General features: G+C 37.4%; 1 pseudogene across 1 annotated transcript in view; it reads right to left on the bottom strand.

Moving 5' to 3' along the window:
• LOC108536713 (eukaryotic initiation factor 4A-I pseudogene) overlaps window positions 1-16665 on the bottom strand; it is a 130540-nt pseudogene that overhangs the window by 61941 nt on the left and 51934 nt on the right. The gene's annotated exons all lie outside the window — the stretch shown is intronic.

Genomic DNA, 16665 nt, shown 5'->3' with positions numbered 1-16665 from the left:
TATATATATATATATAAAACCTAATACACTCACTTGCTAAAACTGAATTAGTAGAGAAAATCTTATAATGATGTCCTGGCTGAGAATGCTGTACCTTACTAGATACCTAATTCATTGTAAATTACTAAATTGGAATTAAAAAAAAAATCCCTTTCATTTTCTAAAATTGAGGTACCAGTACCCTCAGTGGATTACATAAAGTATGTGTAGCTGTGCATAGAATGGAGTTTAGGACATGAACTTGAGAGGCTCAATGTTAGCTCAATCTGAAAGAACCCAAAGCATAAAGAGCAATCTCATCTAATTAATCTCCCTTACTTGGATTTTGATGAAGTTTGGATGCATTCCTTAGATCTTTGGGGACTGTCTTCACTAACATCATTTAAAAAGCTGTCAGTAAGAAAATTAGAAGGCAGGATTCAGTGACTAATTCTATAAATAATTAGTATTTTCATTTTCCAGAGGAAATTAATAAATCTAAAAAAAGTTTACCTATTTTTTGCAGGCTGAAGCATTCAATCAAGCTCGATGCTTTAATTCAATCTACATGTTCATTCTTTAATGAGAAAAGCAGATTTTGTATTTTTTCCCTGCCAAGTTGAATTCATTAAGTCCTTTACTCATTCACAGAGCCAGCACTGAGTGAACATCTACCCTCTGCTGGGCCCAGCATTTGCCATGGTGGAAATAAAGATGGGTAAAAGTTGTCTTCCCTTTAAGATGACCATGTTTTATGAATAAGAGAGGGACACAAAAATAAATTTATTTCATAGTAGTATGGCTAGTACAGTGCTAGAAATATGCACAAAGCATCATGGAAGCCCAAGGAAGAGGTCCAGGAGATAATGGGCCAGAAATAAATCCTCCTTGGAGGCAGAGGTGTGTGAGGTGAGCTGTGTGGGATGAGGAAAAGATTGCCAGCTGAGAATTGTAGCTGGTGCTAGAACATGGAACGACACTTGTTTGTCCTGGGCCCACCTCTCTTTTTTACTTGCCTTGAGAAAATTCATCTAGATTTATCTAACGTGTCTCTCAATTCATAGAACAAAATGACACCTCAGAAAGTACTTGTTAAATGAATTGATGAGTGAGTGATTGGCTGCCTAATATTGCTCATTCTTGTATCTTCATCATCATCGAGCAACACTTCTGGGCTCCAGGTCAATATTTCCAACTGTCACAGAGTCATTAAAGCTTAGCAAAAAAATAAAAAATAAAAAATAAATAAATTAATTAAATTAAATTAAAAAAAAAAAAAGGCTTCTTTCAACCAGATCTTATTCAATTTCTTGCTTCCTACCTTTTCAAAAATGGGCACTGATGTATTAGGCTATTTGTATTGCAGTTTCAGCTTTTTTTGTTTTCTTGAATAAAACTGCAGACAAATTTGTCATAGCTATTAGCTCATGCAAATAGGCAAAGTATTTGAGTAGAACTCTGCATTTTGCCCTGTCACAGAGTCACTAGTTTCAGTTCTTTAAGTTCACACATTTGCTGGACCTAATCCATCACATGGGAGTATTGTATATTAATGCATGGGGACAGCAGGGGTTATCTCTAGAATTCCGAGTACTTGAGAAGCCATGCAAATGTACTGTCTTATTGGTACTATTTTCTGTCTTTCCACATTTACTGCCTCACACTAGGGTGGGAGAATGTTTTATTATAAAAAAATTCAAATAAAGCAAAAAATACAGAGAACACTGTGGTAATCAAATTCAGGTTTATTATATCCTAGGGAGTTTACAAAGTGAGAAAGGCATTTCATTGCAATGATGGGAAGCAGTGACATTAACTTAAGGAAATTTGGGTGAGTCATTTAAATTATCCGATCTGTTTTTTCACCTGTACAAGTGGGTCAATATTAATTTACTCCCTTTACAGGGACATTGTGAGAATAAAATGCATGGGAAAGAGCTTTGGAAATTATAAAATACTGTGAAGCAGGAGTTAGTGTGTATATCACCCCACAAAACACACGTTTACTATCATATGGCTTCTTACAACTTATAGATGTCTATGCTGATAAAATGCCAGCAGTTAATGAGAAAGAACCAAAGACCAAATCAATAATCCATGTTCCTGGGAATCTTGTTTTCCCCAAAATAAAAAATATGTGAGATTTGGGACACTTGTTTATATTGTAATCATTATTATTCTCATTATTACCAATGTATGTGTGTATGTGTGTGTGTGTGTGTAATTTAAAAATAAATGTTTACTTCAAATAATATATTTGCAGGGCTGTAGATTGCATTTGTGTGTTGTCATCTCTAATTACCAAATATGAGTGCTGAAGGAACCTAATGTGCTTTCTTTCAAGGTTTATCCTGGGTTCTTATATGGTCAAAATGCCTTGTCAACTGGCTTGTGCTGTATCAAGACTGAAGGAAGAGGAGCAGCATAGAGGATGGAAAAGACACTAGATTTGCAGCCATACCTGAACTGAATTGGGATTCTGTTACTGGCGGAGGAGACTCTGGACCTGAGATTGGAAGGAAACCCTTACTGCCTGCAGTTACCAGCTGATGTGAATGTGGAAAATTAATTTTAAGAACAGAAATGTGACCTCAATTGAATGGAAGTGGCAAAGAGGCACTGGTGAGATATGGAGATAAAATGGATCATATATTCAAAGTACAGAGACAAACATTAAGATAAGTAAGATAATTGAAAAAAAATCACTTCTCAAGTTCTAACTGAGATGGAGATATTGAAAGGTTGCATATGCATCCTGCAGAAGATGGGTAGTGGGTGGGAACTGTCTGTGTACCAGGGAGGCAGGGGTAGAGCTAACATTCAGCTTTTTATTTTCCATATCATGACTTCAGTTCCCTAGAATGTGGTTTTACCCTGGAATGTGATATAACAGCTGAAAAACAATAGGCAAAAGATGATCTTAGATACATTAATGTCCATGGGTTCTGTTTCAGCTACTGAGCATTTGTAATACTGCAGGGCCTTGTTATGGTAGAAGGTAGGGTTGTGCAGTCTGGCAGTAAGACAACAATGGGCCTTACTCTTAAGAAGAGAGGACAGACTCTGCCTCCATGGAAACTCAGTTTTGTGCATTTCGGGCTTATATAAAAAAATTCTCACCAACTAGCATTATGCAATTTACAAACCACAATAATTTGCACCTGGAAATATTTGAAGAAAATGCTTATTTTTTATTGCTGAAGAAATAAATAATTAAGAGATGTTTTTTCCATTTCTGTGTTGTGACCTGACTCTGGTTTCTTTGCTGAGGGAAGCCTTTTATTAGTTAATTTATTCATTTACTCATTCAGCAAACATTTCTTGAGTAGGTACTCTGTGCCAGGGTGCTGGGTGTGTCATGGCAAATAAGACACATTATTTCTGCCTTTATAGAGTTTACACTTTATTTTAGACAAGATAAAAATAAGTATGTGAACAGAGAAATAAGATCACTCAAGGTAGTGATGTGTGTTATAAATGCCAAGGGGATGAACATGACAGCAGGAGGAGAAATTCTTAAGGGGTTATGGGTTTACTCTCCAAAGAGGGACATACGGGTTGATATCTGAGTGATGCACAGACATAATAGAAAAGTGGACAAACAATAGCTCAAATCATTGGCACTCTGCTATTTTTTGTAATAAATATGTACCAGGATATCTAGTAGGGCGGTCAGGTAGGACAGATGTACCAACTCAATGGCAATATCAAGAACAGGGATGACATATCATTCTGGTTATTCTTTGTGTGTGTGAGTGGCAGGGTCTCACTCTGTCACTCAGGCTGGAATGCAGGGATGCCGTCTCGGCTCGTCTCGGCTCACTGCAACCTCCGCCTCCTGGGTTCTAGTGATTCTCCAGCCTCAGCCTTCTGAGTAGCTGGAATTACAGGTATGCACCACCACGCCCAGCTAATTTTTGTATTTGGAGTTAAGGTACGGTTTCGCCATGTTGGCCAGGCTAGTCTCAAACTCCTGACCTCAAGCAATCCCCAACCTCGGTCTCCCAAGGTGCTGGAATTACAGGTGTTTGAACCACCACACCTGGCCTCATCTTTAATATGTTGGATTTACCTCCTCATGATTTCAGAATGACTATTGTTCCCATAGGGATTGCATATGCATTCCAGTCAGAAAGAAAAAGAAAGGGCAGTGCCTGTCGGGGATGATGCAAAATGGAGGAGGGCACTGAAGGAGTAAACTGTGGGGCCATTTTTTCAAAAAGCAGGAAAAAAGTGACATTAAAAATATCCAAAACATTAAAGGCTTTTCCTTAAAAAAATTTGTATTACTTTAAAAGGTAACAGTTTGTACACAAGAAAAAAAAAAATAGACTTATAAATTATAAAAAATATTTTTGTGTCATAAATGCATATACAAATGAAAATTCATGTGCTATCTTAACTGATCATACTGGTTTTGGGCTTGCTTTTCTGTAATTTTATTTATAGGTCATCAAAATTCATACTAAAATAAGTTTGCTTTCAACCAATATAATTGAAAGCAATACCAGCCACTTGGCAAATGCAAGACTGCAAATAATTTTGATGATTTTTAAATTTTGACAAGGATCTTTCTGCTGATGCAACTGTTATTGGGGCTGTTAAGAGTGTTTTATAGACTGTGACAACATAGGGAAATTTTCGGACCAATTGTTTCAAAATACAAATTTTAAGACATCTAGAACTGACTCTCATGAAACAATTTTTCTAAAATCAGCATTCTGTAAATTTGAATTTTATTTTAATTGTAAATTTGTACAATGGCATTTTATGATATCTCCTCTGAGATGTACAATGGCATTTTAATATCTCCTCTGACATTTCCTGTACTGTATGGAGGTTGAACAAGGAACGGAAAATGGCCTCATGCTTTGTATATAATTCAACATGTTGGTTTATGCAGTTTATCATCGTATCTTCAATTAAAAAGGAAACATTAATCTGAAAGTTGTCTTCCTCATTAAAAATTAGTTCATCCAAATCTTCACTGGAGAATAGTGTTCTTTTCCGTGGAATGCCACAACCTTTACATTTAATTTCTATTTGCTTTTCAATGCTGCAGTCATTTCCAAAAGTAGAGATTCTAAACTCCCTGAGGAATCCAAATAACTCACAAATAATTTGTTTTATTGCAATGTCTTTGTGTACCATTTTATTTTGTAATAATTTACTAACAAAGTTTACCTCCTCAGTGAGGGCACACCTATCCTACTGCTGAGGGCGAGAGTTAGTATTTGTGCAGAGGCTGCAGAAAAGGTCCCCAGGGACAGCAGGGCAAGCTGGTGGCCTGTGGCTATGTCCCAGAGCACTGTCCCAGACAGCCAAAGGCACTTGTACCTGGCCACCAGCAAATTATGCAGTGCCTGCACTGTCTGCTTTGGCTGCAGAGCCTGAGCTATCACCGGGTGAATCTGCTGCTCATGATCATGCTCCACTATCCCCTTGGACCTCACTTATAAAATAAATTAAGGATAAATATTAAGAATTTCGAAAGGGCAACAGCAGAGCACTTAACCAGATGGAGAAGAGATGGGCAGAGCCCTTCTGAGAGCAGAGCCCTCTGTCACTGCACAGTTTGCAAGCCCTGAAGCCAGCCCTGGAGCCTGTAACGTATGACTTTTTTTATCAGGAAGGCAAACATGCCTCCAGCCGTCTTTGCTTAAGTCTTACTGTCTGTCACTGTGTCACACAGCCATGTCTCACGGCAGGGTACTGTGGGGCAGTGACTATTTTCCAGCTGCTGTGGTAGAGGCAGACAAAGGAGAAAGGACAGTGAAATGGGTGTTGGGTTAGCTAGTCAAGTCTGCCCTAGATAACACAGGGCCATTTAAGGTGGAGCGTATAGGCAGAATTAGCCGTGAGCATGGCATCCTGAGATGGATGAGGGAAACCAACATTGTGTGTGTGTGTGTGTGTGTGTGTGTGTGTGTCTGACAGTTACATGTTTGGAAGACAGCAAGAAGCCCAGTGTGGTTGGAGCTGAAGAGAGGGAGGGGAATAGTGGTTAAAGGGAGGACCAAGTATTATGTAGCTTCTAAGTCCTGTGGTTATGCCAAGGAGTTAGTGCTGATATAAAATAACTCTCTCGCACTCATCTGAACAGAAATAAGGTATTTGGAAAGATATTGGGTAGTTTACATAATCATTGAAAAGGCTAGAGAAACAGCTTAGATATAGAATAGAAACATATCGGGCTATCTTTAGATATAAAGAAGACATTCTACTAGAACCATAACCAAAATCATGCCAGGATCACTGTAGTGGCATTATCATTGTGCCCACCATCAAAAAATCAGGTGCTTCATCATGTCTGTGAATACTCTAAGAGGATTCTAAGGTTGCCCCTGGAAACTTTATGTTACTTGCAATGTTTTGGCTTCCAGAAAGAATGTTTTCCTATCTTCATTCAAAGTCCAAGGTAAGGGAATCTGAGTGAACAAATGTAGGCACCATGCACTTGTCCTAAGCAAAGGCAGCAAGGTACTATTGCTGAATGGGGACCATATCTCTTGCCAAACTCTATACGGCTGTTAATATGTGAGGTTTCCCTGCCTCCTCTCTTCAGATGACAAATATTTATTAAAATTCATCCATTTAGTGAAACCTATTAGTCTTTAACCTCATTCCCATGTTTACATGCCCTTTCCCAAATACATTCCCAGCTAAAGTAAAGCAATTAGGGCCCACTGATTAAAATTTATCTCATTCTCAAAGAAAGGCAATACCAAATATTTCCCAGTTACTGCTTTCGGCATCAAGGCCAGTGTCTACTTCTCCTCTAGTTCTGTATGACCTTATATCAATATAATATGACCAAGAGATTAAATTGTAAAGTTAACAACAACTAACATACTGTACGTGCAATAATAGGGCAAAAAAGAAAAAATAAAACAGACATTACTTACAGTACTAAGAATGAGACATTGCAATAAGAATAGCTAGAGTCCTTATTTCCTTAATGGTGATAGGACCTTAACTGCTGCATATTCTCTTCCTCTTCAGAGAAATTTTTAGCTGGTCAAGATTCTTTGCAAATGATGTCACCCAAATGCTAATTCTTGAGAAATTTGGACCTCAGTGATCCTTCATGCATTTGGCTACCGTAATTTTCTGCTACATTCTACTAAGAACATGGTAGTATAAGAAACCTTCCTAGGGAATCCTTGGGCTTTATACATACTTATCTATTTATTTCTCCTTTTGTCATTGATGGTCAAAATTATTATTGCCAAAATGCAATGTAATGTGCTGTAAATGTCTTCTTTTTTTTGGTATGGTCATACAGAGCATGAGGAGTCAGAAACTGGCCATCTGTCTGTTTCAACTTCTAATTTGATTAAAATAAAGTTATGCTTCCTAGAGGAAGTATTCCTCCGTTGAGTCTTAAAACTTTTAATCAAGGTGAAGTATCACAAAAATAGTATGAATGGAGAATTCATTGTGATAGTGAGATATTCTATTACAAATTCCATCTCTTATTTTGCTACCCTTTTATTTAGACTATGAGATAAAAATCACACACACACACACACATATGCACACATGATTTTTATCCCATAGCTTATATATATATACACACACACATATATATACACACACACATACATATATATATATTTGATTAGAACATAAGTTGCTCTCAAGGACAGAGGCCAACCTGTCAAGTTATTGTATCTCATTGGGTATAATATCCAAATCTTCTATAAGCCATTGCCAATAGGTGAGAAGGTATGCAATAATACCAATGAGTCCAATGAAGTTAGAAGATATGTCTCCCTATTTAACTGAAAAAATGAGACTTTGTTGAAGATGCAATCTTGTGTGTAAAAAAACTATGATGAAAAAGCATTCCATAAATTCAAGTCTGATGGTGCTAGCAGAAGGTGCTAGCAGAAGAACAGCAGAAAAGGTAAACAAATTAAAGGGAGCAATAGTCAGATAAACCTTAGTGAAGAAAAGTCAATTTTTAAAAATTCATGCATAACTTTCTTATCTGTTTCCTTGACCACTTTGTTAATGAGTCCCAGCACTGGGGTGGCTGAGGGAAGAAAGTTTATTGTCTTATACAAAGTAGGTAAAGAATACCAAATGAATCATTAAGAGTTTTTGCATAGAGTGCTTTTTAAAAATGAAATTCACATGGGACTCAGATATTCTCATAACATGAGCATGTTTTAAGAGGTCTGTCTTCATACCTCTTACACAAATGTCCTTATCACAAATTATGCAATCTCATTCCTTCAAAGTCACTGGCCATTAAGCACTTTCTAGTTTCCCTCTCCTTTTAGAAACAGTGAAAAAGATGTACTAATCAAAGTTCTAATCACTGGAATAATATCTCTTTCCCAGTGTTTTGAGTCCCCAAGTGGGGCTTTAATGCCAAAGAACTTTAGTTTTGGCACATGACAGCATATTGTGTGGAGGTGGTTGATTCCCGTTGATCTTGTCCCAGTGAGCGGGTAATAGGAAACTCTCAATGAAGCCACCAGTGTGGGTCAAGGTGGGATAGTAAAAGGAAAGTAGACATATTGAGAGTGCTTCTAGAATTTGCTTGTGACCTGTTTGGGCCCAAGTTTTATATTTCACTTCTACATGATGATGGTGAGCTGCTAGGAATGCCTAATTTAATGTTTCATGGATCAGATGACTCTTGGTTTGTGATGGAAAGCCTTGGTGTTATCTTATTCTGGTGCCCCATTATTGGGCATTAACTGTTTGCCAAGAGCCCATAGCAAGTCAAGAGCTATTATTTAAGAAGAGTACAAGCATGGATTGGCTCCAAATCCTGACAGTGTTGCTGTACTTCTCCTGGTTGAGTATTTGCCTGAGATTTTGAAGCATCCCAATCTTTTAAAAATACTTTAAGATAATCACTGCATCCACTATGTTCTAAAACTTGAGATAGATAAATAGAGACATCTGAAAACCCTTCTGATTGGTCTGTATCTGTGTCTTCAACAAATCTCATGTTGAAATGTAATCCCCTGTGATGGAGGTAAGGCCTGGCAGGAGGTGTGTGAATCGTGGGGGCAGACCCCTCATGAATGGCTTAGCACCATATCCTTGGTGAGGGGTGAGTGAATTCTGTGAGATCTGGTTTTTAAAAGTGTGACCTGCCTCCTTCCCTCTTGCTCCTGCTTTTGCCATATGATGTTCCTGTACCCACTTGAACTTCCTCAGTGAGTGAAAGCTCCCTGAAACCTCCCCAGAAACCAAACAGATTTTGGTGCCATGATTGTGCAGCCTGAAAATCCATGAGACAAGTAAGCTTCTTTTCTTTATAAATTACCCAACCTCAGATATTTCTTTCTTTCTTTTCTTTCATTTCTTTTCCTTCCTTCCTTCCTTCCTTCCTTCCTTCCTTCTTTCTCTTTCTTTCTTTCTTTCTTTCTTTCTTTCTTTCTTTCTTTCTTTCTTTCTTTCCTTTTCTCTCTCTCTCTTTTTTTTTTTTTTGAGATGGAGTCTTGCTCTGTCACCCAGGCTGTAGTGCAGTGGCACAATCTTGGCTCACTGCAAGCTCTGCCTCCTGGGTTCACACCATTCTCCTGCCTCAGCCTCCTGAGTAGCTGGGACTACAGGAGCCCACCACCACGCCCGGCTAATTATTTTTGTATTTTTAGTAGAGACAGAGTTTCACTGCATTAGCCAGGAGAGTCTTGATCTCCTGACCTCTTGCTCCGTCCACCTCAGCCTCCCAGAGTTTTGGGATTACAGGCGTGAGCCACTGCACCTGGTCCCCCAACCACAGATGTTTCTTTATAGCAAAGCAAGAATGACCTAACACAACTTTCTTACTCTAGGTTACACTTTAATTTGACAAACTTCTTTAGGTAAATTCATCAAAGTGTGTATTCAATTTATCACATTTAACAAAGTGCTCACCCAAATGTGTATATGCTGCCTCAAAAATTAAAATGGGCAGAGATTTCTGGCATGAAAATGGAGGTGTAGATACACATTGGCTTCACTCCTCCCACGGAAAACCAAAAACAAATACATAGCCTTGAGATTATCACCAGCAACATCCTATAACTCAAATATGAGGATGAGTCAGTTCCCAGGGCCACAGAGAAGTTAAAAATCTCTGACCAGATGGTAAGAGAACAAGACTTTCATATCTCTGACACCTCTTTTTTCCATCTGCCTGGTATCAAGCATGTAGAAATTTTTTCCCTGACTCATAGTTTCTTCACTGGAAAAAGTGAGATTGAGTTGGACAACCAACTTTCTTACCATCTTGGGTTCTTTGGCAGGAGAACTGTCTATGCCTCAACCCACAGGAAGTATGGAGGCATATCCCTATGGACAGCCAGAGACAATGGAGGAAGATAGGACTACCATGCCCAGCCTTAGACACTCTGCTCTATACTTGGCCAAAGAACACAATGTATCAGAATGGCTGTTCAGCAGGACCCTGCTGTAAAATGCATGTTCCACAGGTTCCCCTAGACAGCCTTTCTACACTGCCAAGAGAGCCCTTTTGGGACCTTATCTATTCCAGATGGGCACTCATCTGATCATTTGCTAGAGCCAAGGCAAACTTTGGCTTAGGCTACATCTAGTGACAAAAAGAAGGCAGTGACCTAGTGGAAAAAAGAAATACCCTCAATAGGTAAAGTACAAAGAATATCAAAGTAAACATATCCAATAAAACCCAAAATAATCCAGAAAAGAAGACTGGAATAAATAACTAATCCTTTAATTTAAAGACATATACAAAGACCCATAAGAAACAACAGCAAACAGGGAACCATGACCTTCTCAAAAAGACAAAGCAGAAATCCAGTGACCGATCCTAATGGGATGGTGATTTGTGAGCTCTCTGACCAAGAACTCAAAATAGCAGTTTTAAGGAAACTCAGTGATCTCCACAATGACACAGAAAATCAATTCAGAAATTTATCAGAGAAATTTAACAGAAATTGAAATAGTAACAAATCAAACAGAAATCTTGAAATTGAGAAATACATTTGCTGAGCTAAAAAATTAATTTCAACAACAGCATAGATCAAGCAATCAGTGAACTCAAAGACAGGTTATTTGAAATTACACACTCAGAGAAAAGAGAAAAAGAATGAGAAGAAATGAAGATAACCTACAACATATAGAAAAGAACCTCAAATACCGTATCTAAAAATTACTGGTGTTTGAAAGGGGGCTGTGATGGTTAATATTGAGTGTCAACTTGATTAGGTTGAAGGATGCAAAGTATTGTTCCTGGATGTGTCTGTGAGGGTGTTTCCAATGGAAATTAACATTTGAGTTAGTGGACTGGGAGAGGCAGACTCACCCTCAATCTAAGTGAGCACCATCAAATCTGCTGCCACAGCAGCTAGAATAAAGTAGGCAGGAGAAGATGGAAGAGCAGACTTGCTGAGTCTTCTGGCCTCCATCTTTCTCCCTTGCTAGGTGCTTCCTCCCCTTGAATATCAGACTGCAAGTTCCTAAGCTTTTGGACTCACACCAGTGATTTGCTAGGAACTCTCAGGCCTTTGACCACAGACTGAAGGATGCTTTGTTGGCTTCCCAACTTTTGAGACTTTGGGACTGGGCTGGCTTCCTTGCTCCTCAGTTTGCAGACAGCCTATCTTGGGACTTCACCTTGATTCATGTGTGTCAATTATCCTAATAAACTCCTTTTCATATATACATATATCCTATTAGTTCTGTCCCTTTAGAGAACCCTAAGACAGGGGCTGAGCAGGAGCAGGGGGTAGAAACTTTATCCAAGGAAATAATAACAGAAAACTTTCCAAAATTTGAAGAGGATATAAATATCCAGGTAAAAGAAGGTCAAAGAAGACCAAACAGATTTGATACAAGTAAGATGACCCCAAGGCTTATAGTAATCAAACTGTCAAAGGTGAAGGACAAAGAGAAAATTTTAAAAGCAGCAAAAGAAGCAAATAACATATAAAAGAACTACAAGAACTCTGAGAATAGACTTCTCAATGGTAACCATACAGGCCAGGAGGGAGTAGCATGACATTTTCAAACTCCTCAAAGAAAACTAAAACTGCCATCCAAGAATACTTTACCAAGCAAACTTATCCTTCAGATATGAAGTAGATGTCAAGTCTTCCCCAGACAAACAGAAACTGAGAGAATTCACTACCACCAGACTTTTCTTACAAGAAATGGTAAAGAGAGTTCTTCAATCTGAAAGAAAAAAAACACTAAAATGCAGAAAGAAAATGTTTGAAAGTATAAAACCCAAAGGAAAAATTATAAATAGACCTTAAAAATACATCTAAAGGAAGAGATATACTGGAATACAACAATAGCAGGGTACGTCAATGTCTCGCTCTAAGTAATGGGTAGATCATTCTGACAGAAAATAAAACAACACAGGAATTAGACTACACACTAGACCAAACAGCCCTAACTAACACGAAGATTTCACCCAACTACTATATAATACACATTCTTTTTGTCAGCATATGGAACATTCTCCAGAAAAGACCATGTCTTAGATGACAAAACAAGTGGGAACAAATTCCAAGAAATTAGAAATTATATCAAGTATCTTCTCTGATCACGGGGGAATTAAACTAGGAGTCAACAACAAGAGAAAGCTCAGAGAAAACACCAAAACAAAGAAATTAATTAAACAGCATGCTCCTGAACAACCAGTGGGTCAATAAAGAAATAAAGAAATCAATTTTAAAAATTCTTGAAACAATGAAAATGGAAATGCAACATACCATAACCTATGGAATACAGCAAAGCAGTGCTAAGAAGGAAGTTTATAGCAATAAATGCCTATATCAAAGACGCAAAAAGACTTCAAATAAACAACCTAATGATTCACTTCAAGGAAGCAGAAAAGCAAGAACGAACCAAACCCAACATTAAAAGAAATGAATAATAAAGATCACAGCAGACATAAATAGAATTGAGACTAAAAACAAACAAACAAAAAACAGATCAAAAAAACAGAAATGAAAAAGGGAACATAACAACTGAAACTTCAGAAATACAAAGAATCATTCTGGACTTTACACCAGTAAATTGAAAAACTCAGATAAATGGATAAATTCCTGAACATATGCAGTCTACTGAGATTGAACCAGGAAGAAATAGAAAACCTCAATAAAGGGCATGCAAACAGGAAGAGTAGAAGTCAAACCATCCCTGTTTGAAGACTATATGATTCCATACCTAGAAAATCCCATAGTCTCTGCTGAAAAGCTCCTTAATCTAATAAACAACACCAGCAAAGTTTCAGGATAAAAAATTAATGTACAAAAACCAGTAGCATCCCTACATACCAAAAATATCTAATCGGGGGTTAGGGGAGGGGGGGTAAATCATGAAATGCAATCCTGTTCGCAATAGCTACACAAAGAATAAAATACCTAGGAATATTGCTAAGCAGGGAGGTGAAAGATTTCTAAAATGAGAATTAGAAAACACTGCTCAAAGAAATCAGAGATGGGATTAAAAAAAATGGAAAAACCTTCCATGCTCAGGGATAGAAAGAATCAATCTTGTTAAAATGGCCATACTGTCCAAAGCAATTTACAGGTTCAATGCTATTCCTGTCAAACTACCAAGGACATTCTTCAGAGAATTAGAAAAATACTATTCTGAAGTTCATATAGAACCAAAAAAAGAGCCTGAATATCCAAGATGATCCTAAGCAAAAAGCACAATGCTGGAGGCATTACGTTACCTGACTTCAAACTGTACTACAAGGCTACAGTAACTGAAACTATGGTATTGGTACAAAAACAGATACACAGGGCAATGGAACACAACAGAGAACCCAGAAATAAGGTTGAACACCTAACACCATCTGATCTTCTACTAAGTTGACAAAAACAGACAGTTGGGAAAGGTTTCACTATTTAATAAATGGTACTGGGATAACTGGCTAGTATATGCAGAAGATTGAAACTGGAACCCTTCTTTATACCATATGCAAAAATTAACTCAGAATGGACGAAAGACTTACAAAACTATAAAATAATGGTAGATAACTGAGGAAATACCATTCTGGACATAAGACCTGACAAATATTTTGTGATTAAGATGCCAAAACAATTGGAACAAAAACAAAAATTGACAAATGGAACCTAACTAAACTAAAGAGATTCTGCATAGCAAAAGTAACTATCAACAGAGTAAGAGAACAACTTACAGAATGAGAGAAAATATTTGCAAACTATGCATCTATGTAAGGTTTGATCCAGAATCTATAAGCAGAAAACAAATGACCCCATTAAAAAGTGAGCAAAGTACATGAAAAAACACTTTTCAAAAGAAGACATACACACAGCCAAAAAGCATACGACAAAATGCTCAACATCACTAATCATTAGAAAACGCAAATCAAAACCATGGTGTGATACCATCTCACACCAGTAAAATGGCTATTACTAAAAGTAAAAAAAATAACAGATGCTGGCAAGGATGCAGAGAAAAGGGAATGCTTATATACTGTTCATGGGAATGAAAATTGGTTCAGTGATTGTGGAAAGCAGTTTGGTGATTTCTCTTAAAAAATTAAAACAGAATTATCGTTCAACCTAGCAATATCATTACTGGACATATAACCAAAGGAATGTAGATTGTTCTGCTATAAAGATACATGCACACTTATGTTCATTGCAGCACTATTCGCAATGGCAGAGACAGAATCAACCTAAATTCCCATCAATAGTAAAATGAATTTTAGAAATGTGTTACATATTCACCATGGAATACTATACCACTATAAAAAAGAATGAGATCGTGTTTTTTGCAGCAACATGGATGAACCTGGGGGTCATTATCTTAAGTGAACTAATGCAGGAGCAGAAAACCAAATACCACATGTTCTCATAAGTGGGAGCTAAACATTGAGTACATATGGGCACAAGGAAAGGAACAACGGGCACCGGGCCTACTTGAGGATAGAGAGTAGGAGGAGAGTGAGGATTGAAAAACTACCTATTAAATACTATGCTTATTATCTGGCTGTACACCAAACTCCAGTGACATGCAATTTACCTATATAACAAACTTGCATATGTACACCTGAACCTAAAATAAAGCTCTGAAAATAAAATGAATAAAACTACTGAAATGTAAAAAAAAAAAAAAAAAAAAAAAAAAAAAATTAAGCCAATAATGAATAATAAGATTGAAGCTGTACTAAAATGTTTCCCATCAGGTAAAAGCCTGGGACCTGATGGTTTCACTGCTGAATTTTACCAAACATTTAAAAGAGCTGACAGCAATTGTCGTCATTAATCCAGCAATCCCACTACTGGGTATCTACCCAAAGGAAAAGGAAATCATTATATAAAAAAGATACCTACAATCATGTTTATCACAGCACTATTCATAATAACAAAGATAAGGAATCAACCCAAGTGCCTCTCTATGGATGATTGAATAAAGAAAATGTGACACACACACACACACACACACCCCTCAAGGAATACTACTCAGCCATAAACAATGATATCATGTCTTTTATAGCAACATGGATGGAACTAGATGCCATTATCTTAAGTGAAATGACTTGAAAATAGTCAAATACCATATGTTCTCATGTGGGGCCTAAATAATGTGGACACATCAATATAGAAAGTGAAATAATAGACACTGGAGACTCAGAGGGTGTGAGGGGATGAAAGGAGAGGTGAAGGATGAAAAAGTTTTAAAATACTTTTAAGTTCGGGGTACATGTAGTAGGTTTGTTATATAGGTAAAGATGTGCCATGGGGGCTGTTGAACAGATTATTTAATCATTCAAGTATTAAGCCTAGTACCCATTAATTATTTTTCCTGATCCTCTCTCTCTTCCCACCCTGTTCCCTCCAGTAAGCCCCAGTGTGTTTTGTTCTCTGCCATGTGTCCATGGATTCTCATCATTTAGCTCCCACTTATAAATGAGAACATGCAGTATTTGGTTTTTTGTTCATGTGAGTTTGCTAAGGATAATGGCCTCCAGCTCCATCTTTGTCCCTGCAAAGGACATAATCTTATTCTTTTTTATTGCTGCATGATATTCTATGGTACATATATGCCACAATTTCTTTATCCAGTCTATCATTGTTGGACATTTGGTTGATGCCCAACATGTCTTTGCTGTTGTGAATAGTGCTGAAATGAACACATGTGTGCATGTGTCTTTGTAACAGGACCATTTATATACCTTTGGGTATATACCTGGTAATGGGATTGCTGGGCCCACTGGTATTTCTGTCTTTAGGAATCACCACACTGCCACACACAATGGTTGAACTAATTTACATTCCCATCAGCAGTGCAAATCCCTTCCTTTGTCTCCACAACCTTGCCAGCATCTGTTCTTTTTTGATTTTTTAGTAATAGCCATTCTGACTGGTATAAGATGGTATCTCATTGTGGTTTTGATTTGCATCTTTCTAATGATCAGTGATGTTGAGCTTTTTTCTTGTGATTATTGGCTGTATGTATGTCTTCTTTTGAGAAGTGTCTGTTCATGTCCTTTGTCCACTTTTTATGGAATTTTTTTTCTTATAAATTTGTTACGTTCCTTATAGATTCTGGTTATTAGATCTTTGTGAGATGCATGGTTTGCAAAAATTTTCTCCCCTTCTATAGGTTGTTTGTTTGCTCTGTGAATGGTTTCTTTTGCTGTGTAGATGCTCTTTAGTTTAATTAGATCCCATTTGTCAATTTTTGCTTTTGTTGCAATTTCCTTTGGCATCT

The sequence above is a fragment of the Rhinopithecus bieti genome, unplaced genomic scaffold (assembly GCF_001698545.2).
Source record: "Rhinopithecus bieti isolate Rb0 unplaced genomic scaffold, ASM169854v2 scaffold_12689, whole genome shotgun sequence".
Classification (NCBI taxonomy): Eukaryota; Metazoa; Chordata; class Mammalia; order Primates; family Cercopithecidae; genus Rhinopithecus; species Rhinopithecus bieti.
The sequence above is the reverse complement of the archived record's forward strand: the minus strand, read 5'-3'. Positions and strand labels throughout refer to the sequence as shown.